The sequence below is a fragment of the Arachis ipaensis genome, chromosome B1 (assembly GCF_059453495.1).
Source record: "Arachis ipaensis isolate K30076 ecotype BB chromosome B1, ASM5945349v1, whole genome shotgun sequence".
Taxonomy (NCBI): Eukaryota; Viridiplantae; Streptophyta; class Magnoliopsida; order Fabales; family Fabaceae; genus Arachis; species Arachis ipaensis.
In genome coordinates this window covers 24,405,684-24,430,322 of record NC_142436.1, presented here as the reverse complement: position 1 = coordinate 24,430,322, position 24,639 = coordinate 24,405,684, and the positions used below count along the sequence as shown (strand labels likewise).

Here is a 24,639-nt window from a genome sequence, read left to right as displayed (position 1 = left end):
CTAGTGTTTAAGTGTGGGGAGGTTGATAAACCACTATTTTATGGTTTATCTTGTACTCAATTGAGTGGTTTTTATTAACTCTTTACCCACTTATTCATACTATTTGCGTGGTTTTATATTTCCTTCCTAATTATGTGTTTTGATTGAAAACATGCTTCTTTGATCTTATATTTGCTTATTATTAATCCTCTCTTATTACCATTAGATGCCTTGATATGTATGTTAAGTGTTTTCAGATATTATAAGGCAGGAATGGCTTGGAGGATGGAAAGGAAGCATGCAAAAGTGGAAGGAATACAAGAAGTTGGAGAAATTGCTAAGCTGTCCAGCCTGACCTCTTCGCACTCAAACGGCTATAACTTTAGCTACAGAGGTCCAAATGACGCAGTTCCAGTTGTGTTGGAAAGCTAACATCTGGGGCTTCGATTTGATATATAATATGTTATAGTTTCCCTGACGCTAGGCGACGCGACCGCGTGATTCATGCGGCCACGTTGCAGTGACGGAAATCCAGCGTGGCAAAATTCGAAACCAGCGAATTCTGGACTGTTTCTGACCCAGTTTGCGGCCCAGAAAACACAGATTAGAGGCTATAAAGTAGGAGACTGCATCTATTCATAAAGAAGCTTTCACATTCACAATTTTAGGAGTAGATGTAGTTTTTAGAGAGAGAGGTTCTCTCCTCTCTCTTAGGATTAGGATTTAGGATTTCTCTTAGTTTTAGGAGTGACTCTCAATCCCAGGTTCTTTATTTTTATTTATTTTCTCAATTTAATTTATGAACATCTATGCCAGATTCAATTTCTTTTGTTAATGCAATTCGAGGTATTTTCAGATTTAAGATTGCTTTGCTTATATTGATGCTTTTAATTTAATTTAGATATTTTTCTTCCTTTTGGCTTTGGTCAAGTGATTGGTAGTACTTGAGTTATCAAACTCAGCAAGTGATTGAAATTGGCAGATTTTGCTTTAGCTAGGATTGCTCTAACACTAGTCTCTCCACAGGAGTTGACTAGGACTTGAGAATCAAGCTGATCAGTCCACTTAACCTTCCTTTGTTTAATAAAGGATGACCAAGTGGGATTAAAACCCAATTCTCTTCATACCTGATAAGGATAACTAGGATAAGAATTCCAATTCTTATACCTTGCCAAGAGATTTTATTATTATTATTTTATTTTACTTGTCATATAACATATTCCCACCTTACTTCCAAAACCCCAATTTACAAACTCATAACCAATAATAAGAACATACCTCCCTGCAATTCCTTGAGAAGACGACCCGAGGTTTGAATACTCGGTTATCAATTTCAAAGGGGTTTGTTACTTGTGACAACCAAAACGTTTGTATGAAAGGACTTTTGAAGGTTTAGAAACTATACTTGCAACGAGAATTTATCCGCAAATTTCTAGACCACGCAAAAGTTCTCTCATCAACGCACAAGCCCTGTTTTTTACCTAAAATCCTGTTTTTCACTGTTTTTCCTTTCCGGCAAGCTTGTAAACTTCTGTGATACTTGTTTAAAACCTTTTTGCTAGTATTTAGGATTTGAATCATGGAAGAAAATAATAAGTGAATTAAAGGGGTATTTTTGGTTATGAGTTTAGAAGACGGTGATTTAGGTTGGGAAGTTCTGTGGATGAAATACCTGGAGTGTCTGGGCAAAGTGTTGAGGTGACCATGACTTGATAAATATGAATGATTATGCTTAATGGAATGAGTATGCGTGGAAGTGTGCTATGAGCAGTGGTCTTTGAGATGGGTTATGTGATTGTGATATTGTGATATGCTTTGTTCTCCGTCGTAGGGGCTGTGGCAGTCTCTCACCTACGTTCGGATGTGAGGGTTGAAGCAGGGATTCCCACTCACATTTTCCTCTGAAAGGAGAAGTTGGTAGGGCATTCATCCCTCGGAATTATTCCTCCTGAGTATGCATTTTCTCTCTGGTTACTAGGTGGTAGGGCACTAACCCATGAAATCATGCGGCATCTAAAGGAAGGTGGTAGGGCACTCTCCCCAGAACATTTTCCTCTGAAAGGAAAATGTGGTAGGGAACTCATCCCTCGAAATTATTTTTCCTGAGTATGTGCAACAGAGAGACTAATTTGGGAGTTGCCGACTGGATTTTATGTCGGGTTTGGCACTATAACTGACATGTGATATCATATCCAATAGGACAGACATTCATCATATGCGTCTCTTATATGCTTGTTTTCTTTGATTACTTGTAGTTTTCCTAAATGTATAATATGCCTACTTGCTTCTTGAATTACTTGCTATGCATGAATATTACTTGTGTAGTACTTATTTGCATATACTTGTGATTGTATGGTGCTGAGGAGGTTAGGTAGGCGGTGGTAATGGGATCGCGTGGAGGGTAGGTTGGCGAAGGCTGTGGAATACAGCGGTGTGTTTGGTATTCGTTAGAAATCCCCTAAGTTTAGATAACCCTGTTTATGGTTTATAGTTTAATTTATTTATTTTGTTAAGCTTGAACAAGTGTATCGATGTGAAGTTCTAGGATTGCCTTTGGCATCCCAGAACCTTATATCTTACATATTGAGCAGTATTACTATCTGGGAACCTCAGGTTCTCATACCATATGTTGTTGTTGTTTTTCAGATGTAGGTCGCAGCCCACCTCGGTGAGTTTGCGAATATGGTGACAGAGCAGAGGATAATCTTTCTTATGCTTTATTTTATTTTTCTTTTGCTGTAGTTACTCTCTTATCCTTTGTATTTTTATAACTTTGTCGCCTTAGAGGCTTTATTTTGAAAACTTTGAGAGATAGGTTGTTGCTGTTTTAAAACTCTATTGTATTAAGTTTGACTAGCCGGCCTAAACTCCACAGGTTGTGACTAGTCCTCTTTTTAGTATATATATATATATATATATATATATATATATATATATATATATATATATATATATATATATATATATATATCTTGTTTATTTTAAATTATTACCTTGTGTATCCTGGAGTTATCTACAAGATTTATTTATTATGTCTTGTTCTGTACGTGCCTATGCGTTTTGTATCTAGTATGAACGTTTTGCGTATTGTAATTCCGCTTTAAGCGACTTTGAGCTTTACTCCTTCATCGGGCTTCTAGTTATATAAATTCTTGGATATATATTATATATTATAAGTTTTAGAGCTGTCGTGACACTTTTTTATCCTTTGCTTCATGGCTAAAGGTAAGTGTTAGGGTAACGGTGTGTTACATTTTGTGATATCAGAATAGTTCCTCCTCGTGAGCCTGAGGGATGGACCGATTGTGCTTCGTTGCACACTCCGGGTCATTTTTCTTTCATGCTATTTAGGTTATCTGCTTGATATGCATAGCATGCTTGTTTGTGAGTGCCTTTGGGGATAATTGAAGCACTAGGATTGAGATATTGAGATTGATCACCTCGATATCGAATGTTTGGTATAGAAAGGAAACCTGGATGGCAACTCACGGATGAGTTCGATCACGTGCACGGAGAGATAGTGAGGATGACTAACCTAGCCAATGCGTTACAAGCTTAGCATGTTCCAGAAAACCAGTTCATGGAGTTTGCGGCATATCAGTTGATGGGTGAGGCGTAGCACTGGTGGTAGGGGAAATGCTTATTGGTGCAACTACAGGATGAGGATAAATGTTTTTGCGATTTTTAATTAGGATTTCCAATTTCTAACTGGTATGACCTTGAATCATGTTGAAAAAGTTTTAAAACTTAGAATGATTTTCAAATTTGGTTTGACCCTTTTGGTTTAAATGATTTGGTTTTGAAACTAGGTCAAAACTCTTGGTTTAAATGATACGGTTTAAAAGGAAAGTGAGTTCTATAATTTTGTTAACTTGTAAATTTGGTTTGTAATTTAACTTATCAAAAGGGGTTCAAATTGAAAAGCTATGATTTAAGAATTTTAATGAATTTAAGGAAATTATTATTTAAAGTAATTAATTTAAGAATGAATTATTTTTTAGTCTTTTAGAAAAGCTTTAGCATTGAACTGGTTTAGATTGAACTTGTTTTAAATATTTTGAAAAATGTTACAAAAGCGGTTTTGGTTTAAAGGAAAATTTATGTTCAATGTAGTGGAGTAATTCAAGTTATTAGCGATGAATAATCAGAGTGACGCAAAGGAAGGCGAGAGGGAACATCGATACGGAAAGACTATGATGGATGAGATGCTGTGACGACTTGTTTAGGTTGACAACATTGGTAGTAGAATGCTTCGTGGAGGATATATCACGTGATTCGAATTTTGGGGACAAAATTCCTATTTAAGAGGGGAGAATGTAAGAACCGGAATAACCGTTTTAATAAAATAATAATTTTTAACTGCAAAAATAGGTTCAAAAATATAGAAATGATATTTTGAAAATAAAAAGGTGAAGTTTGAATTCAATAAATTTTTCTGAGTGAGAAAATTTATCTTTTACGAAAATTTTTTGTAAAAATGCGTACCGGCACTTAAGCCGGCAGTACCGGCTCTAGTCTGACCGGTACCACGTATTGAGAAAAATAAGGTTTTAAAAAAATTGAATTTATTATTTTGAAAAGACAAAAAATAATTTAGAATTAAAAACCGGACGTTAATCTTAAAGGTTTTGACCCAAAGTTGGGCCAAACGGACCTAAAACGCTAACGGGTTGGATCGGGTCCAAGTTGAGTCCAAGCCCAACATATATATATATATTCTTTAAGAGGCATTCAGCCTCATTCTTCATAAGAGAGAGAGAGAGAGAGAGAGAGAGAGAGAGAGAGAGGGACGGTGAGAAGAGAGAAGAGAAGGGTTTGGGGTTTTACTATTCACCCAAACCTTATTTTGATCATAACCTGAGCTACGGAGCTCCGCTTGACGAGTCGTTTACAGCCACACGTTGCTCTCTCCGAGCCCGTCATTTCTAACCAAGTTTTGTTGGTAATAAAATCTTTCTCTAGCTCCAATTTTCTACCATAACCCAAAAATGGAAAATGGCTTTGGATTTTTGAGTTTCTTTGTGTTTTTGTTTGTTTAGGGGTGATCTAGCATTAGAATGTTATTGGGTTTTGTCCCTAATCTCATTGGGTAAGGTAAGGTCTCACTAAACCCTTGTGTTTAGTTATTTTTGTGAACCCTAGGTTTTATGTTGATATGTTGTATGATGTTAGATTGAGGTTTGATGTTTGATGGAGTGAGCTTGATGGTTTTGGAGCCTTGAGTTTGAGCTTGGTATTTTGAGTTGCGTGGGAATCGGCCAAGGTATGGTTTTGGTTTCTTTTATGTAATATGTAGTGTTTCGTGAAACTTAAGCTAGTTGACCTTAAGATAGGATTGAATGTTTGGTTGTATGTTTAATTGTGTGTGAAATTGATGTTTGAAGATAATCTGTAGGGTGATAATGATATAGAGTTTTGGGATGTGGGATATATGATATTATTTATGTTGCTTGTTGATTTTTAATGACTATAGAGGTTGATGATGAAGGTTGTGATTTATTGTTGTTGATGAGGGTTTGTTGATATTGTTGATGATTAACGATTTTGATGGTGTGGAATTGGTGAAATTGGGACACTATTGATGGTTGAGTTGAGAAATGATTACTATGGACTTTTGTGTGGTTTTGGATATTGTTTGGGTTGTGAGTAACTAGGTTTGAATTGAGAGTTTTGGTAAATTTGAGGTTTAAAGGTTTTTGGTAAAAACGGATTTTTGGTCAACTTTGGTGGTTCATATCTTGAGATACAGTCTTTGAAAATTATTTAATTTCATATTAAATTAAAGATAATTCAAAGAACTTTAAAACGGTATAGATTTTGTATAAATCGGAATTTTGTAGAAAAAGATATGAACATTGAAAGTTTGGGTTAAAAATCTAATTTCTGTTATGTTGCAAAAAATTTGAAAAATCTGTCATGTGTGCCCACGCACACCTTTGTGCATACGCACAGAACAGAGTGTGTGTTTCAAGTTGTGCGTATGCACAACTCATGCGTATGCACAGGTTGGAAAAGCCTTCTGGTGTGTGCGTACACACACAACTCTGTGCGTATGCACAAGCCCTGTTTTTCACCTAAAACCCTGTTTTTAACTATTTTACCTTCTCGGCAAGCTTGTAAACATTTGTAACACTTATTTAAAACATTTTTGTTAGTATTTAGACTTTGAATCAAGGGAGAAAATAATAAGTGAATTAAAGGGGGTATTTTTGGTTATGAGTTTAGAAGACGGTGATTTAGGCTTGGGAAGTTCTGTGGATGGAATAACTAAAGTGTCTGGGAGGAGTGTTAAGGTGACCATGACTTGAGAAATATGAATGATCATGGTTAATGGAATGAGTATGCATGGAAGTGTGCTATGAGCAGTGGTCTCTGAGATGGGTTATGTGATTGTGATATTGTGATATGCTTTATTCTCCGTCGTAGGGGCTGTGGCAGTCTCCTGCCTACATTCGGATGTGAGGGTTGAAGCAGGGCTTCCCACTCACATTTTTCTCTGAAAGGAGAAGGTGGTAGGGCACTTATCCCTCCGAAATATTCCTCATGAATATGCGTTTTCTCTCTAGTTGCAAGGTGGTAGGGCATTAACCCATGAAATCATGCGGCATCCAGAGGAAGGTGGTAGGGCACTCTCTATCGGAACGTTTCCCTCTGAAAGAAGAATGTGGTAGAGCCACAACTAGAAAATGGATAAATACAGACAGATTTACAGACAGATTTAGTCTTTATTACAGACGGATTTTTGGTTACCGACGAAATTACCGACGGATTTTGTCCCTCTGTAAAAGTCCCGTCGGAAATTATTTACCGACGGATTTTTTTTTCCGTCGGAAAATTACCGACGAATTTTTATGATTTACCGACAGATTTTCCCTTTGTAAATTCTCCCTCCATTTCCTGAAGACAATAAACTTACAAACGGATTTTCCGTCTGTAATTACAGGCGGATTTTCAGACGAATTTTCCGTCTGTAATTACAGACGGATTTTCCGACGGATTTTTCGTCTGTAATTACAGACGGATTTTCCGACAGATTTTTCGTCTGTAATTTAAACTTTGGAAAATCATGATTACAGACAGAAAATCCATCTGTAAATCCGTCTGTAAGGTAAAATAGATTTTTTTTTTACTTTTTCTAATTACAAAATAAACTTGTTTTCATACAAAATAAATATAAATTTAATACAAATTTTTATCTAATTTATATTTGAATATTTATAATATTTCAAAACATAAACAAATTCATCGTATTATCAAACTAAAAGAAAAGTATTATAAACAAGCAAGTCAATATAATTCAAAACATAAACAAAATGTATTGATCATCAACTATAAAACTATCAGCTATAGTCTTCAGTGTCATCTTCATCCCCATCATCATCATAGCCCCCATCCGAAGACATTGAGGGTGGCGGCGGTGGCGGTGGTAGTGGAACTGCACTAGAACTACTTGACGCTCTAACCTTCTAATAATAGCTAACATAAGCCTCATTCCATCTCTTCTGTTTCAGCTTTTCCTTCTTGGCCTTTCCAATTGCCCGTTCCAACTTTTCTAATTTCTTTTGAGTCTTTTCCAAAGGAGCCAAGCGTGTATCTAACAACTTACTAATACGCTCATCTGTTTGTTGAGTAACACGCTGAAAAAGCTCTTCATTGAGATTATGAATCTGTTCTCGCAAATCAGGAACAGAATTTTGATTTCTTGGTGCTCTTCCAGATACAGAATTGGCAGAAGTGGTTCCAGACTTGATAGAGCTAGAAAAGAATGACCCTTTTCTGTAAACTCGATTCTTCTTTTTCCCACCACACACTTCCTCCCAAATCAAGTCTTCATCAATTGGTTGTAGCTCCATTCCCTGTGCTTGAGCCTCGGCATGTTGAGCCTGAACTTCTGCCAACTTTTTTATAAACTTCTCCTGTTGCACAATGATTATATCAATTATATTATTATTATTAAGACAAATAGCCATGCATATTACTTAATATAAAACTTTTAGATTTTGCACAAAACTTTTCTAATCAAATTGTATATATTTAAATTCAAACAATAGAAAACTTCAATAATAGTCACAAGCAAAAATGAGGCTGAATTTTCACAAGAAATCTTCACAAACAGCAAGAACAGTTTAATAGTCCCAAGAATATTGAGCTAAATATTAGTATCAACATTCTTTATGATATGCTAAAAGCAAAAACAAGATTAATACTACATGATGAAGGAGATTCTGATAATAGGAAGGGGAGACATGAACACTACATGTTATTCGTGGACACACTTAAAAATTACTCTACTGCTACTAATCTGCTCATCAGTATGTTTTCTTATTCTCAACAAACTTATCTGTCACATATTAAACCATTCTTCATATCACAAAATGTGGATCTTAACTTTGCAAAGATGAGTAATTTAATTCATGTTGCACAGTTCCAACCTCATGATTTTGAGACAATCTCTGAAGAAGCATGGATTATATTATATACACATTAGGTGATGAGTAATGGGGACATGCCAGATAATAAACTTCAGAGTTTCAAAAACCATTTCACTTTGAATAATTTGATGCAAAAGTTTCACATGTTAGGCAGAGATGGGACAAGCTTACCATATTCCAAGAGAATAATGCATGCTTCACATGCTTTCTACACAAGATTAAGATTGGTGAACTGTATTATCTCTTAAGTTGGTCTATGGAATCAAATTGTGAATAATTGAATAGACCCTATATAAGGAGATGTGTCAAAGGGCTTAGACTACAGAAACTTGGAAGAAAAGAAACCAACTATAAAATCACAAAGCACAAAGCTGAATAATAATAATAATAATGTTGAACATAGTTAGGACCACTAAATACAGTAATGTTAATGCCAGACAGCTAGAAATTAGTTAATAATTTTGACATAGGAGGAGTATTTATGCTATATCTCACATGAGTGTCTTGAGAGCGCTTGTCCACCCATTTAGACTTGTCACTTTTAAGTGTGTGGGTTTCTTTGAAGACCTCCTCGTGGGTTGGTGTACGGCCCAACTGCTTCTTCTGTTCCACATAAAATACAAAATAAGAAAAACTTTACATAAATAGATGTCTATTAAATAAGATCTAAAGCCACTTAAATTATGTTACCATCCTCTCTGAATTACAATTACGGGCCAACAAGAATAAGGCTTGCTAAATTGGATATTTGGGGTAAACCCATCAGAGCAAAGACCTAACCTAATGTTTCTAGGCTCCAAAGCAAAATCAGAGTGAATACGATCAAAGCTTTTCCATGCCTTCCCATGTGACGGATGGGTCATCACGCCATCATCACGTTGGTTTTTTATATGCCACGTCATGTGCGGAGCTGAACTCATTGACGCATAAAGCCTTCGAAGTCTAGGGATTAAGGGTAAGTAGTGCATCCATCTGACAGGAACTCTCTTGGACTTACAACCACCATCGGAAATAGGCTTGAATCTAGGTGCTTCACAAAACTTGCAACTAGTTAGAGCAGCATCGTCTTTTCGATACAACATGCAATTGTTTGAGCAACAATCTATTTTGATTGCCTTCAATCCAAGCTTTTGCACTAACTTCTTAGCCTCATAGTAATCCCTAGGTATGGCACTACCCTCAGGAGCAATTTCCCTAATTAAGGTGGCCTACTGCTTAAATGACTCCTGTGATTGGTTTCCCTCGGCCTTAATGCATAGCATTCTAACAGCTATCGATAGTTGAGAGTGCACACAACCTTCCCACAAAGGCTTTTGAGCTGCCTCAAGAAGATCAAAAAAGTTTTTAGCCTCTACATGAGGATCTTCTGGACCAGCAGAATCGAAAATCATTTCATGATACCTTCTGGAGTTGTCTTCCCAGCTAATGTCATACATATCACATTCTTCCATATTTGCACCACTTCCTGAACCACCTTCCCCACAATTATTGAATCCCGTCTGATTAATCCCTATGTCGTCAATCTCTCCATGTTCTGTCCAAATCCAATAATTTGGCATAAACCCCTTTTCCCACAAATGCATCTTAATAATGTTCAGCTCTTTATAATTTGTGCATCTACACTTGACGCATGGGCATCTACACTTTCCTTCCGACTTCACAACATCTAACTTACTAATTGTTTCTATAAACTCCTCTACCTTGTCATAAAACTCATGTTTAATACCCCCTCTTGTTGGATTCAACCTATCATACATCCACACTCGATGGTGCCAAGACATTTCTTACGAATTCGATATTTTTAGTACCTATAAATCATCCAACACAAGCAACATTTCATCTATCATACAACATCCTATCAATATTTAATCATATCAATATTTTCAATGTAATACAAGCAACAACACAACACAAGTATTGGCATTCATGGATATCTCATTCTGGTAGGTGAACATAGATTTTGATCTTTCATCTCGTCAAACAGTATTAGTTAAGCATGTCAGAAATATTAACGGCCACCAAATTCATATGAAAACAGTAAGTAGTAGTGAAAAGAGAGAGAGATGGAAGAACACATAGCATGCAGCAGTGAATTTGCAGGTGTTAATATAATCTCCCTTTCCAAATTTATAACACAAGAATTGCACTAACGTTAACTCCAAGCAAAAAGTTGAAAGGATTGGACCAAAAATCTCTGAGCGAACACAAATATGAGAACACAAAATGTTAGATGGACTTGATAACAGGGTAGAACCTGAAACAGGGTAGAACCTGAAACAGGGTAGCGAATATACATTAATTTATGTAGTGAAGGGAGAAGAGATATATATGTAGGAAAGAGATATATATGTAGTGAAGGGAGAAGAGATTTAATTATATCTATGCAGAAAACCCATCTCACTTTGGGTGTTTGGCTTTGTGTTTCAATTGTATAAACTAAGTTCTGCCTATCAGCTGAGTAAATTTGAGGATCCAAACAACATTTTAGAACAAACAAACAAAACCTCATTTATTGAAGATATGGCAGTAACAAAAACCAAAGAAAACCTGTCAGGACACAGTTAAAGGAAAAAAGCTAAAGACAAGATGGTACAAATTACTCAACTGATTATGGAGCACCCAACTTTCATATGATGAAGCAAAACATGAGATTGTTGACATGAAAATGCAGAAAATTGCTATTATCAAACCAGGCCTCTTTAATTCATTATGTTAAAGCATTAGCCATACATATTTGCCATATTTATAATATCTTCTGAAGCTTATTTACAAGCTAGTGAAACACTTCAATGGTGAAAAAGAACAATCAAGTGTACTGACATTATACCATTCTCGTCATTTATAAATTATAGAAGGAATTCCGAAAATAAACAATGTAATCCAAGTGTCCAGTTATTTAATAATTGCTTCCAAACAACTGCAATTCTAGATCCAATGAATTGAATATTCAAAGCATGCCTATACCTGGAAACTTTTATTCAGTTCTACGTTAATGTAATTGAAACAAGAAATCAACCCATATAAAAATTGATCATTGAATAAATGAAACTCCAAATATATTGTAAAAACAGAATTTAATAAAAAAAGCTAAAACAATAAAGTTTTCCTCTATATATTGTATCCAGCATGTCGTTGCATGATAATAGATGCTCTTTAATAATATAATTGAATGATTACATTGAATAATGATATTTTATCATTCATTGTTGGCAAGATGCTTCAATATATTATTAGACTAACACAATTTTCTGAATTCAAATAAAAATGGCATGTATATTTCCTAATGGACCACCACGTTACAGGTACAAGAAAGGAATAAGCGACAACAAAAGTTCCCCAACTGAGAAATGAAAGGAGAGACCGCCACCTACAACACCACGCTGTCCTCTTCTCTCAGACAAATTAATCTTCTAGTTGTCTTTTCAATCAAATACTTCTACTTATTTCTCTTATCATTTTCAAATTCATTTCAATTAATGACTTCATTCAATTAATGACTTCTTTTCAATCAACTACTCTCTCTATTCCAGTGATGGCAAGGACCAGAGGGACAAAGACACAACATCACCAAATTATTTAGAAAGGATTCATCCAATTGAAGGAAATGGACACTTACAGTCGAGGAACCTTCCAAGTGAGGGAGAGCTAACAGCTTCAACAAGTGCAGAAGACAACCTCGAGAACCGGATGGTTGATCTTACAAGCTATATAGTGGAATCTTCTACTAATATTAGTGGCTCAAAAGATGGATCAACAACATCAGAATCAACTTGTGACTATGTCAACCCTGCCAAAAATATATATATATAGGCACATCAGCGTTGAGAGACACAAAGCCATGGCTCATTCTTTGAATCCAAAGCAAGCTCAACCTATAGAGACCCCAAATCACAGAATAAGTTGAGACCCCAAACCAAGCATGGAAGAGATTAGGGATGAAGTTGAGAGAGGGAATTCCAGATCAACAAGGATGTGAGTCCACGTTCAGTAAAACGATGAATTCGTTCATCTCATGGAAGGAAAAAGTTGAAAACACGTTTGACGGTATGATCTTGCTTGACTTGGATTAAAAAATAGAGTAAACGAAGAAAAATCACATCATCTCTGATTAAAAAATAAGAGGAATTAGAACACAAACCATGGAAGTAATTGACTCAGATTAAAAAATTGAGTAAACGGAGAAACATCACATCATCATCTGATAAAAAATAAGAGAAATTAGATCACAAACCATGGAAGTAACCGCGTTTGGGGTCGGGACCTTTTACCTCAACCCCCATTGATTCGGTCATTTCTGATATCTTCCAGAGCACACTCCACAGTTTTTCAGTTTTTCAGATTGATGATAATGAAATCTGTGCAGCTGGAATCCTACACCAAATGGTACAAATAACATAACATAAATAAATACAAACGAATAGAAAAGTTAGAGTTTGCAATCTACCAGCTGCGCGAAGGGAATCTGACAAATAAAGTGCTGATCTGGAACAAAAAGAAGCTCGGAATCTGTCGGCGACGGATCTTCTACGGTGGCAGTGGAGGCTGTGTCTGTGTAGGGGCTGTGGTGGCTGCGCCGTTGAGGGGCTGCGAGGCTGTGGGGGCTGCGGGGAGCTGTGAGGGCTGATGCGGGGGCTGCGTGGCTGCAGTGGCGGCAAAGAGTGCGGTGGCTGTGGGCGGCGGGGTGCAGGGCGAAGTGAATGGCGAGTGAATGGAGTGAATGGTGTGAATGGCGAGTGAATGGGTTAATCTTCAACTAGGGTTTTTAATATTTTCGACGGATTTCATTTAAATTACAGACGGATTTTTTGTCTGTAATAATTTAATAAAACGCGTATTTTGTCTGCTTAATTATAGACGGAAAATCCGTCTGTAACCATTCAGCAAAAAAAAATTAATTTTTCCGACGGAATTATAGACGGATTCTCTTTTCCGTCTGTAATTTATGCTAATCTATTTTTTTTGTTTTCCGAAAAAAAAATCCCTCTGAAATTCCGTCTGTATTTCAGTGGGATAAAATCCGTCGGAATATATCCGTCTGTAATAACTAGTTTTCTAGTAGTGAGCACTCATCCCTCGAAATTATTCCTCCTGAGTATGCGCAACAGGGAGACTAATCCGGGAGTTGCCAACCGGATTTTATGTCGGGTTTGGCAGTATGCATTCATTATATGCATCTCATATGTATTTGTTTGCTTTGATTACTTACAGTTTGCCTAAATGTATGATATGCCTACTTGCTTCTTGAATTACTTGCTATACATGAATATTACTTGTGTAGTACTTATTGGCGTATACTTGTGATTGTATGGTGCCGAGGAGGTTAGGTAGGCGGTGGCGATGGGATCACGTGGAGGGTAGGTTGGCGAAGGCTGTGGAATACAGCGGTGTATTTGGTATTAGTTATAAATCTCCTAAGTTTAGATAACCCTGTTTATGGTTTATGGTTTAATTTATTTATTTTGTTAAGCTTAAACAAGTGTATCGATGTGAAGTTCTAGGATTGCCTTTGGCATCCCGGAACCTTATATCTTACATATTGGGCACTGTTACCATATTGAGAATCTCAGGTTCTCATACTATATGTTGTTGTTGTTTTTCAGATGTAGGTTGCAACCCACCTCGGCGAGTTTGCGGATATGGTGACAGAGTGGGGGATGATCTTTCTTATGCTTTATTTTATTTTACTTTTGTTATAGTTACTCTCTCATCCTTCGTATTTTTATAACTTTGTTGTTGCCTTAGAGGCTTTATTTCTAAAAACTTTGAAAGATAGGTTGTTGTTGTTTTAAAACTTCAAAACTATGTTGTATTCAGTTTGACTAGCCGGCCTAAACTCCGCAGGCTGGGACTAGTCCTCTTTTTGGTATATCATATATATATATATATATATATATATATATATATATATATATATATATATATATATATATATCTTGTTTATTTTAAATTATTACCTTGTGTATCCTGGAGCTATCTACAAGGTTTTATATTTATTATGTCTTGTTCTGTCTGTGCCTACGCATTTAGTATCCTGTGTGAACGTTTCGCGTATTGTAATTCCGCTTTAAGCGACTTTGAGTTTTACTCCTTCATCGGGCTTCTAGTTATATAAATTCTTGGATATATATTATATATTATAAGCTTTAGAGCTGTCGTGACAATTTGTTATCTTCTGCTTTATGGCTAGAGATAAAGCTTAGGGTAATGGAGTGTTACATCCCTCCCCCACTGAATACTAATATTATAGGGTGAAAATGGGTCTTCATAATAAAGAAGAACCCTGATGGGACTAGGGAGTGGATCCTCTCCAGTGGAAAAAAACTGGATGGTATCCAGTGGAAGATCTCACCCGTCATTGCATTCTCTCTCACATTTATTTCTGGTCCCACTTGTAGAATTAAAGGTGGGAGATTATACTTTATTCTCTCCAGTGACAAAAAAAATGGAGAGGATCCATTTCCGATGGGACTACAAACAGATTTAAAGCTTACTTGGTGGCCAAGGGTTCCACCAAGCTGGAGGATTTGACTTCAAAGAAGTCTTCAACCCTGTTATAAGACCTACAATAATTCAAATAGTTCTCTATATAGCCTTGTCTAGGAACTGGACTCTTCGACAGTTTCATTTTAATAACGCTTTCCTGAATAGGGAGCCACATCAAGATATTTACATGACACAACCTGAGATTTAAACAAGGATCTTCTAAGTTGGTGTGCAATCTAAATAAAAGCATTTATGGATTAAAACAAGCACCACATGAATGGTTTATAAAATTAAATAAAACCCTTTTTTCTTTTGATTTTAGATCAACTAAATCTGATACTTCTCTCTTTGTTAGACATGATTCTACTTGCATTATTTTTTTATTATGCTATGTTGATGACATTATATTGACTAGAAGTGACCCCACTGCTGTTTCTAACATGATTCGACAGCTTCATAGTGTTTTCTCATTAAAAGACCTTGGCAATTTACACTATTTTCTGGGTGTAGAATTTCATGAAACTAAAGATAGACAACTCCACTTATTCCAAACTAGATACATTACTAATCTATTGTCAAAGGTTGGCATGACTGGGGCAGCCCCAATGCAACCCCCATGGTTTCCTCACTACAACTACTTGCTTCTAGATCTGAAGATTTTGATGATTCTACCCTGTACAGATCAATGGTTGGGGCCTTACGATATGTTACCATAACCAGGCCTGAGCTATCATTTTTTGTCTACAAAGTTAGCTAGTACATGCAAAATCCCCTATTATCGCACTGGAAAGCAGTAAAACGCATAATGCATTATCTACAAGGAACCAAGGATCATGGTTTAATATTCAACAGGTATAATGACTTTTGAATCTTTGGTTTCTTGGACTCAGATTGGGCTGCGGACCTAGATGATTGTAAGTTAGTTTCGGGTTATTGTATTTATCTTGATACTAACTTGGTTTCTTGGTATTGTAGGAAACAAGTCACTATATCAAGGTCCTCTACGGAAGCAGAAGCTGCTTGTGAGGGAGAAATTTACTGGGTCAAAAATTTGCTTCTGAAACTGAATGTTGAACTAAGGACAGCACCTACAATTCTTTGTGATAACATGAGCATTGTTCTTTTAGCGACTAACCCGGTGCTACACGACAAGAACAAGCATTTTCAGCTTAGCATTCAAGTCATTCGAGACAATCTTAGTTGGAAGCTTCTTCATGTAGTGCACGTCCCTAGCAGTGAACGAATTGCCGATATACTAACGAAACATCTAACTTCAGCCACTTTTGAAAGACTAAAGAACAAATTCAGAATGATTCCTAATCCAATCTTGAGTTTGAAGGGGTGAAAAGGATAGTGGGTAGTTAGAGTCTGTTATTACTGATAGCTAGGCTTGGCAGTTAGATTATTGGTGGTTAGGCTTGGATTTGCTAAGATGTGTTCTGGTGTATGTAGGTGTAGTATGTTTCCTTATCTGGTGTATATAAAAGGCACCTGAGAGTCTGAAACTCTCATTATGATGTATCTTTATCAATTCTCTTCTATACATGTATTTCACTCTACTTTCAATTGACTAGTTTTTTAAATCTCTATTCAGTATTCACTATTTTATTAGAGATTCGTTCAGCTGCTAATAATAACTATATAAATCAAAATACATAGGAAAAAATAGATTATTATATGATAGAATTAATATGAATATATTTTATTATTAAATAAATAAAATTTAAGTAAAACAAAATGATATTTAAGAATAAAAAACAAAGAAAAATAATTAAAATAACAAAAATGATAAAAGAATGATTCTTACAATTTTATTCTATCATTTTTATATATAAAAGATCAGAAAAAAATAAACTTCTAACTAAATTAATTTATATTTATTATATTTAATTTAAATAAATAACAAATTATCTTATTTTAATTTAGTCCTTAAATTTACATAATTTGATTTTGGCTCATAAATTTTATGACTTTTTTTGTTCAATGTAAATCATATGATTTGTGTGTGATATAATAATAATAATAATAATAATAATAATAATAATAATAATAATAATAATAATAATAATAATAATTAATAACAACATTATTTCATAATTAATATCATTATACATCCATTGTTTTATACAAGAGATAATTATTTTTTTAACCAAATTAATCTGTATTTATTACATTCAATTAAAATAAATAACTGATCATCTATTTAATGCACCTTATAAATTAATGAATCAAAATAGCTATTATAATTAGCTGATATAATGAATTACAATTAATTGATTGATATAAATTATATTAAATTGTATGACATTTAAATATTTAATCAAATTAATTAGTTAATATAATTAATTTATCGTAATGAATTGTATTTAATGAGTTAAAAGAAATAAATCAAAAAACACTTTTAAAAACATGACACGTCAATTTTATTATTAAGTGTAGAAATCTAATTTTTATATAATAGAATAGATAATGAAGACAAAATTCACACTATCTAACAAAAATATTAAAAGTAACTCCTTATAAAAAGAAGTGACAAAATCGACTTAAAAATATGTATAAATAATTATAACAACAAATAATAATAATATATTTGATGTTCATAATAAAGTAAACTATAGTTTACATATCCATTTCAAGTTTTAGAAAAATTAATGAAAGTAATTTTTTTTTTCTTTTTTCATTATTCTTGTTGTTGTGTTGAGTTTCGAGAGTGCAGTAAAAGAATGAAACTTTTTACTAATAATGAATTAGTGATTTACAATAATAAATTTTTGTTATAGATAAAAGTGTATTAATAAAGATTTGAATATAATATGCAATAAAAAAAAGTATATTTATAAAAAAGAAATAAATAAAAAATAATTTAAAGATATATATATTTTTTTTAAAAAAAATTAATTCTTTTTCTTAAATATTACATAAATTAATCTTTTTAATAATTTTAGTATTAAAAATTATTTTAATAATTAAATATTTTTTAATAGTCCTTCAAAGTAATTTTTCTAATTAATTTTTAGTCCACCTTAATTTATCTTCACAAAGTATATTGTTATTTTCTTAATAAAACTTTTTTAGAACTCTTTTTAATGAAATTCATAATAATATTTATCAACAAAAACATAGAGAGTAGCATTAATGAGCCTTTGTAGGTGTGGAATTCAAAATTTTTAAAATTAAAAATATTTACTATTTGCATGAATATTATTAGAATATATTAATTTCAAACTGACTATTTCCATGAGGCATGTATTAATTTCATATTAACTGCTCCTCATGTATATAAAATCTTAATTAGGACATAATTATATATTATTATGTCATAAAAAATAACTACTTATAATAATTAACGCATGAATAATTATTTAAAAGAACAAATATAATTAATATGCAGTATAAAATAGTTTATATTATCAGTACATTAAAATTAAATTTATAATATAATAATTTTAAAATATTGGTAAATAATAATTAAATTGTGTATTTTCATCTTATTGAATTTAAATTTTTTAAAGTAAATATTATCAGTACATTAAAATTAAATTCATAATATACTAATTTTGTTTAAGATAACAAAAAACTTTTTGGTGCCTATAATTTTGTGTGTCTAAATTATCTAAAAATAAAAATAAAAAAAACTAAGATCTACTCTTTTATTTTAAAATTTTATGTCTAAAATTTAGATACCATAGAAAGCACCATGACATAACATTATCTCTATAGTATATACTCTTAATCACTAATTATAACAATTACCACTAATTAAGTTACTCTAACTACTTCATTATATATTACTAGTATATGTTCTCGTACCTGTATGAAATAATACATCAAATTATATAAAAGATTTTATTAAAAAAATTAAATAAATATATATAATAATTATTATTATAAATATTTTATAAAGTTATAATTAAAATCAAACTCTCAAGATTTTTAATATTAAAATATCAAAAATAATTAATATTTGTCTTAATCAATTTGAGTTTGTTGATTGGTCATTTCACTCGTCTGCTTAAACAACTATTAGGAGTTAGAATCTCGCCTTGTGTATGTAGCAATCTATTGGCTAGCGGTAAACCCATAATAAATAGAGCATTAATACGTGGTTAGATTTGGTAGGAGTACCCGAATACCCGACCTGTCCATACCCAGTTAGAGAGGGTAATAACTTGATCCGAGTCGGGACAGATTTTGCTCAGGATAGGGCATGGTTGGGTTTACTTGTCTCGGATATATACATATAAACACTTTTTAGGAATTAGAATTCGCCTCATATCACAGATTCAGTGATTCACAGTTTCAGTCCAAACTCTATAGCCATGCCAGAGAAACCTAGTCATCCTCATCTAGAGTCTTCTTCTTCTTGGCTTCTTCACAAAAAATCTCATAGTTTCCGTCATCGTCGTTGCTGAGCCCATTGTCGCCTACCCCTTCATAGCTCCCATCTTTCTTAACAGCTCATGTCGTCGTCGCTGCTTATCCCATTGCCATCGTATTGAGCCCATTGTCACCTTTCTCCTGTCGAGTCCCTTTTCTCTAGGTAAATTCCTCTCTCTCTCTCTCTCTCTCTCTCTCTCTCTTTCTCTCTCTCTCTCTCTCTCTCTCTCTCTCTCATTGTGAGTCTGTTAAGTTATTCTCTTCTTCTTCCACAGACTCATCACTTAGTCACCGTCGTTATGAGCCCGGGCGTTGCCATTGCCGTTGCAGTTTCATATGAGTTTGTCACCGAATAAAATAGAATTTTTATTCAAGTTGGACAAGTAGAAAATAGGCATACATAAGATCATTTTTGCATGTAATTTTTGAATTTTATCATCCAAATTTGATCTATCTAGTTGAGTATTTTAGTATGGCAATCAACGTGCGTGGTTTCGTTGCGACACTAATATGATAAAATTTACAGTAATTTCATAACTAATATATGAGCCAGACTATATTATTAAAGTAATCAGGAAAATAACATTCAAATGTACGCATAAAGTTTATAAGATGTGATTATCTCAGGAAAATATATACGTATAGCTCAAGTGGAAGATTGTTAGAAAATTATTATTTCTTAATATATTTATGGGCAATACATATATTAATTAATCGTAAATTAAGTAATTTTATATTAAATGACTTATATAACAGTGATCTCATTTATTGTCATAAATGTTGAATTATATAAGTCATTATTACTTTTAATTTAGATAAATGAGATTAAAACCAGAGATACTATTTTATTTAAGTTTTAGGGTTTAATGAATGTCACACTTAAATATAAATAATAACTTCAAGATTTTGGTCCCCAACACATCAAATTCGCCTCCGTAGCTCTTTTCCCACAGTGGAGTTGCGATTCAGCCCTATTAGGGATACAGAAGGTTTTGGTTGACGAAGATCAAAGAACTACAAAAGCCAAACTCTCTTATCTTAATCATGCTATCGAATGAAGAGAAGCATTCACGCTCTCATTTATATTTCTTAATAATTTAACATGGATGATCTTGAGGTTGAGAAATCCTAAAATTTTCAGATAAAATAGAATTTTTATTCAATCAAATGATGATAAATAATTTTATTGAATTAAATTATATTAATGTGATCATTGGATAATAGAGAATGCTAGAAAAATAAATAAATAATATTTTAAGAGTATAGAAATATTAAATTATTATTTTAATTTACTTTTTTAATCAGCGACAATAAATATCTTGAATTAATTAAATTTTAAAAAAATTATATACCTAAAATTTATTTCATTTATTCAAAAATCTTTTAAACATATAAATATATAATGGTTCAATTAGAGGTTAACTATTGAGAATTTAATATAATATTTTTAAATTCATATTTTCAATAAAAAGATGTACTTAATTCTATCATTCCTAAATTATTCTATATTCACTATTACTTATCCATCTAAATAATTCTAACACTGATAGAATATTTTTTTTAGATGCAAAAAATTTAAAATATATTTATTCTATTTCAAAAATTAATATTCATATTTAACTTAGGATTTCAACAAATATAAAAAAAATATTATATTTTTTAGTTAAAAAAGAAAGATATCTATAAATATATTTTTGTGCTTTAGCTTTAGATTCTTCAAAAAAAATTTGGCAAGTTAATAGAATCAAATTATATTTCTATAATATATATAACAATGTATATTACACATAAATAAGAAATGTTAGGTGTAATAAGAATAAATACATAAATTAAAGTAAAATTTAAAAAAATAAGAACCAATAAAATATTAAAAGAAAGAAATATAAATAGAAGAAAATAAAATTATTAGACGAAAGAGAAATAATTTAATAATTTTTATGTATATATAAAAGAAGAATAAAAAAAGATATACAATACGTTATTTAATTTAGCAAGATTTATAAGAATAAACACATAGAATAAGAGAATAGAAAATAATAATAAAAAACTAAATATTTGAATTAATATCAGAAATAAAGAATAATAAAATAATAATAATCTATCATAATCTTAATCTTTTAATATAATTAATTAATAACAATATAATTAGCCTACCATAATCTTAATCTAATATTTTAATATAATTAATTTTAATTAAGTAATCAAATAAATTGAATATAAATATGTTTAATCTAATTGTATAAAGAAATGATAGATTTTTTACAATTAGACATATATATATGTATTGGAGATAAAACATCATTTTAAAATGAGATTATTATTACTAATGACATATAAATATTAAAATTGTATTAATGCATTAATTAAAATATATTATTAAAATAAAAAGTTGCAAGAATTAAAATAACTAAAATTTATTAATTTTAATTAGTTAAATTAGCATAAAATAAGAAAAAGATGATTAATCAGGTTAAATAAATTAGAAAATATTACTGAGCAAAACAAATGTCACAATAATTATATTACTAATTGAAAAAATCAATTCAATCAATTCAAATTTTCATTTAAAATAGACAAATAAATATCACCAATGAATAAAAATAAATGGGATATAATAAAAAATAATTTTGGTAGTATAAATAGTTAAATTAAATTATTATATACAATTTTTACTTTTTACTTTATTATAATTTAAGTTAACATTAAGATAAAAACTAATTTTAAATAGCCCCAATTTGTATTTTACATAATTAAAGTAAATTCATAATTTTTTATTTTGTAATTAACTAATATTTTTTAAATTTTTTGGTTAATCTTTTGTATTTTATGATTGACAAATTTTCTCTACAAAACACAAATTTTTGATGAATTATTACAATCATAATTAATTGAGAAAATCAAGAAAAAATTATAAAAAATCAAATAAAAGATAAAAAGTAGAGTAAAAATTTATTTTGAAATTAAAAATTTGTCAAATGTGCTAGAAATTCTAAAAATTTGTATCTTAGTATATAATCAATTTTGTTACTCATTCCAACTTCATTATCCCTTTGTCCAAAAAAGTATATAATGTCACACTAATTTCAAAAAAAATAAACTCTTCAAATATATGGTATAATATATAATTTAAGAATAATAAGATAAAAAAATATCTAGACACTACTAGAAAACTATGGGTTAATAGTCAAATCAGTCCCTGAAAAGTAAGACTTTCTTTAAAATCATCCCTGGAAGACTTTTCAATCAAATTGGTCCTTCAAAAATTGCGAATTAATCATATTTGTCCTCCAGTCACTCCATTAACAATTTTCTTTAAAGATTGATGTTGTAAAATGTTAATTGATAACATATATAATACCTGATATGTCTAATTAGATATTGACCAAATATGTTTATGAAAATTTATTAATTTAATTATTTTTCTCAATTACAAAAATCATATTCCTAATATGACCTGGTGACTCAATTTATAGATTTTCGTAAACATATTTAGTCAACGTCTAATTGAACATTTTATGTGTCATGTATGCTATCAATTAACATTTCATATCCTCAATCGTTGACAAAAATTGTGAGTGGAGTAACTGAAGGACAGATATGATTAATTCGTAATCTTTAAAGGACCAATTTGATTGAAAAAATCTTTCAAGGACGAATTTAAAGAATTCCTTATTTTCCAGGGACTAATTTGACTATTAATCCAAAAATTAATTTATTATAGACAGATATTTTTGACCGATTTTATCCCACGGAAATACAAACAGATTTTGCGAGGGAATTTCTGTCAGAAATATAGGAAAATGAATTAACATAACTTACAGACAGAAAATAGAACCTATCGATAATTCTGTTGAAAAAATTATTTTTTTCGTGGAAAATAGTTAACGACAGAAAATCCGTCTGTATTTAAATGCACAAAAATACTCTGTTTTGTTAAATTATTATAGACAGAAAATCTGTCTGTAATTTAAAATATTCTGTCGAAAAAATTGAGTTAAGCCTAGCATTGTCCCCACCCTATCGAGCTCCATTCACACCACACATTATCAAACGAGCTTGCTCCTCTCTCCCTCAACGAGCTACTTCTTCTCTCTACCGCTGCTCGCATCGCATGAGCCCCTCCGGCGCCGCTCTCATCTCGTTGCTCCTTTCGTCACTATCGTTGTAGAGCCCTCTCCACCACTGTCGTTGCGCGTCTACACCCTTCATCATCGTCGTCGCAGAGCTCTCTCCGTCACACAAGTTATGTTTTCAACAACTGTTATATCCATGTACTCAAGTATCCATGTTTTCTGTGACATATATTCCTAGCTAGGTTTTTCGATCTGTGATAGCTTGATCTGATCTATGAATTTTCTTTTTTTTTTTGTTGACATAATATTTTCTTATTCCAACGCATAAACCACTTCAAATTTTCTTAAATCATAAAAATCCTACCAGAACTAGAATTAACTTATAGAAGGTGGAATCAGAGCCTAACAGTAGCATAAAAAATTTTCTGTACACTTATTTTATTAAAAAAATGTACATCTTTTATGTTAAAATTTTGATTTCTTCTGTTCTATGTTTCTTGTTCTACTTGTTCATACTTCTTATTTTTTTGGAAGATGAAAAATTCCTCTTTTTTAAGAAGTTATTGATTGGGTTTTGAAGCAGCAGTAATCAAAGAGTTTTGGAAGGATAAAACTTGACAAGGATGTTTTTTTTTTTTTGGTATTTTCTCCTTATCAAAATCAAGAGGTTGGAAAAGACATTGAAGAACAATTTAGGAATTTAATGTGTATTTTTAATAGAATCAACAAAAATTTAAACAATTGTTATTTTTGTTAAACAAAATTTATCTTTTATGAATATAAAAATAGTTTAATTTTTTGTGATTAATTTTGTCCGCACTTAAATTTTTTATAATTAAAAATAAAGAACAAAAGTAATGTTAGTGAAATTCTCATTATTCGTATTTGTTGTCCTTCAAATAGAGAGACACAAAAATCGAACTACTAATAAGACAACTATACGTTTAAATGGAGGCATAGAAAAAGCTTTAGAAGATTTTTGGCTTTCTTGTTTTCAATTTACAGTGTGATTGATGGAGTAAATTTAGAAAACAAACCTAGAGTATTCATTTTGTAATGGAAAAATCTAAAAAAAAATTATATTTTACCTTATTGATAGATTTACAGATGAATTTTCTGTTTGTATTAAGAGTTTCGAATGGTTTTCCAAGGCTCCAATTACCGACGAAAAATCTGTCGAAAGATCTGATGCTAGTTACCGACGAAAAATCCGTCGAAAAACCTGTTTCTAATTACCAACGAAAAATATGTCGGAAAATCTGTCTCTAATTACCGACGAAAAATCCGTCAAAAAA

General features: G+C 32.0%; 2 pseudogenes; both read right to left on the bottom strand.

The window, feature by feature from the left end:
- Positions 1–7,319: 7,319 nt before the first annotated feature.
- On the bottom strand, positions 7,320–7,832 carry LOC107617262 (uncharacterized; annotated as a pseudogene).
- A 1,265-nt stretch (positions 7,833–9,097) lies between these two features.
- On the bottom strand, positions 9,098–10,192 carry LOC148575988 (uncharacterized; annotated as a pseudogene).
- Positions 10,193–24,639: the final 14,447 nt, after the last annotated feature.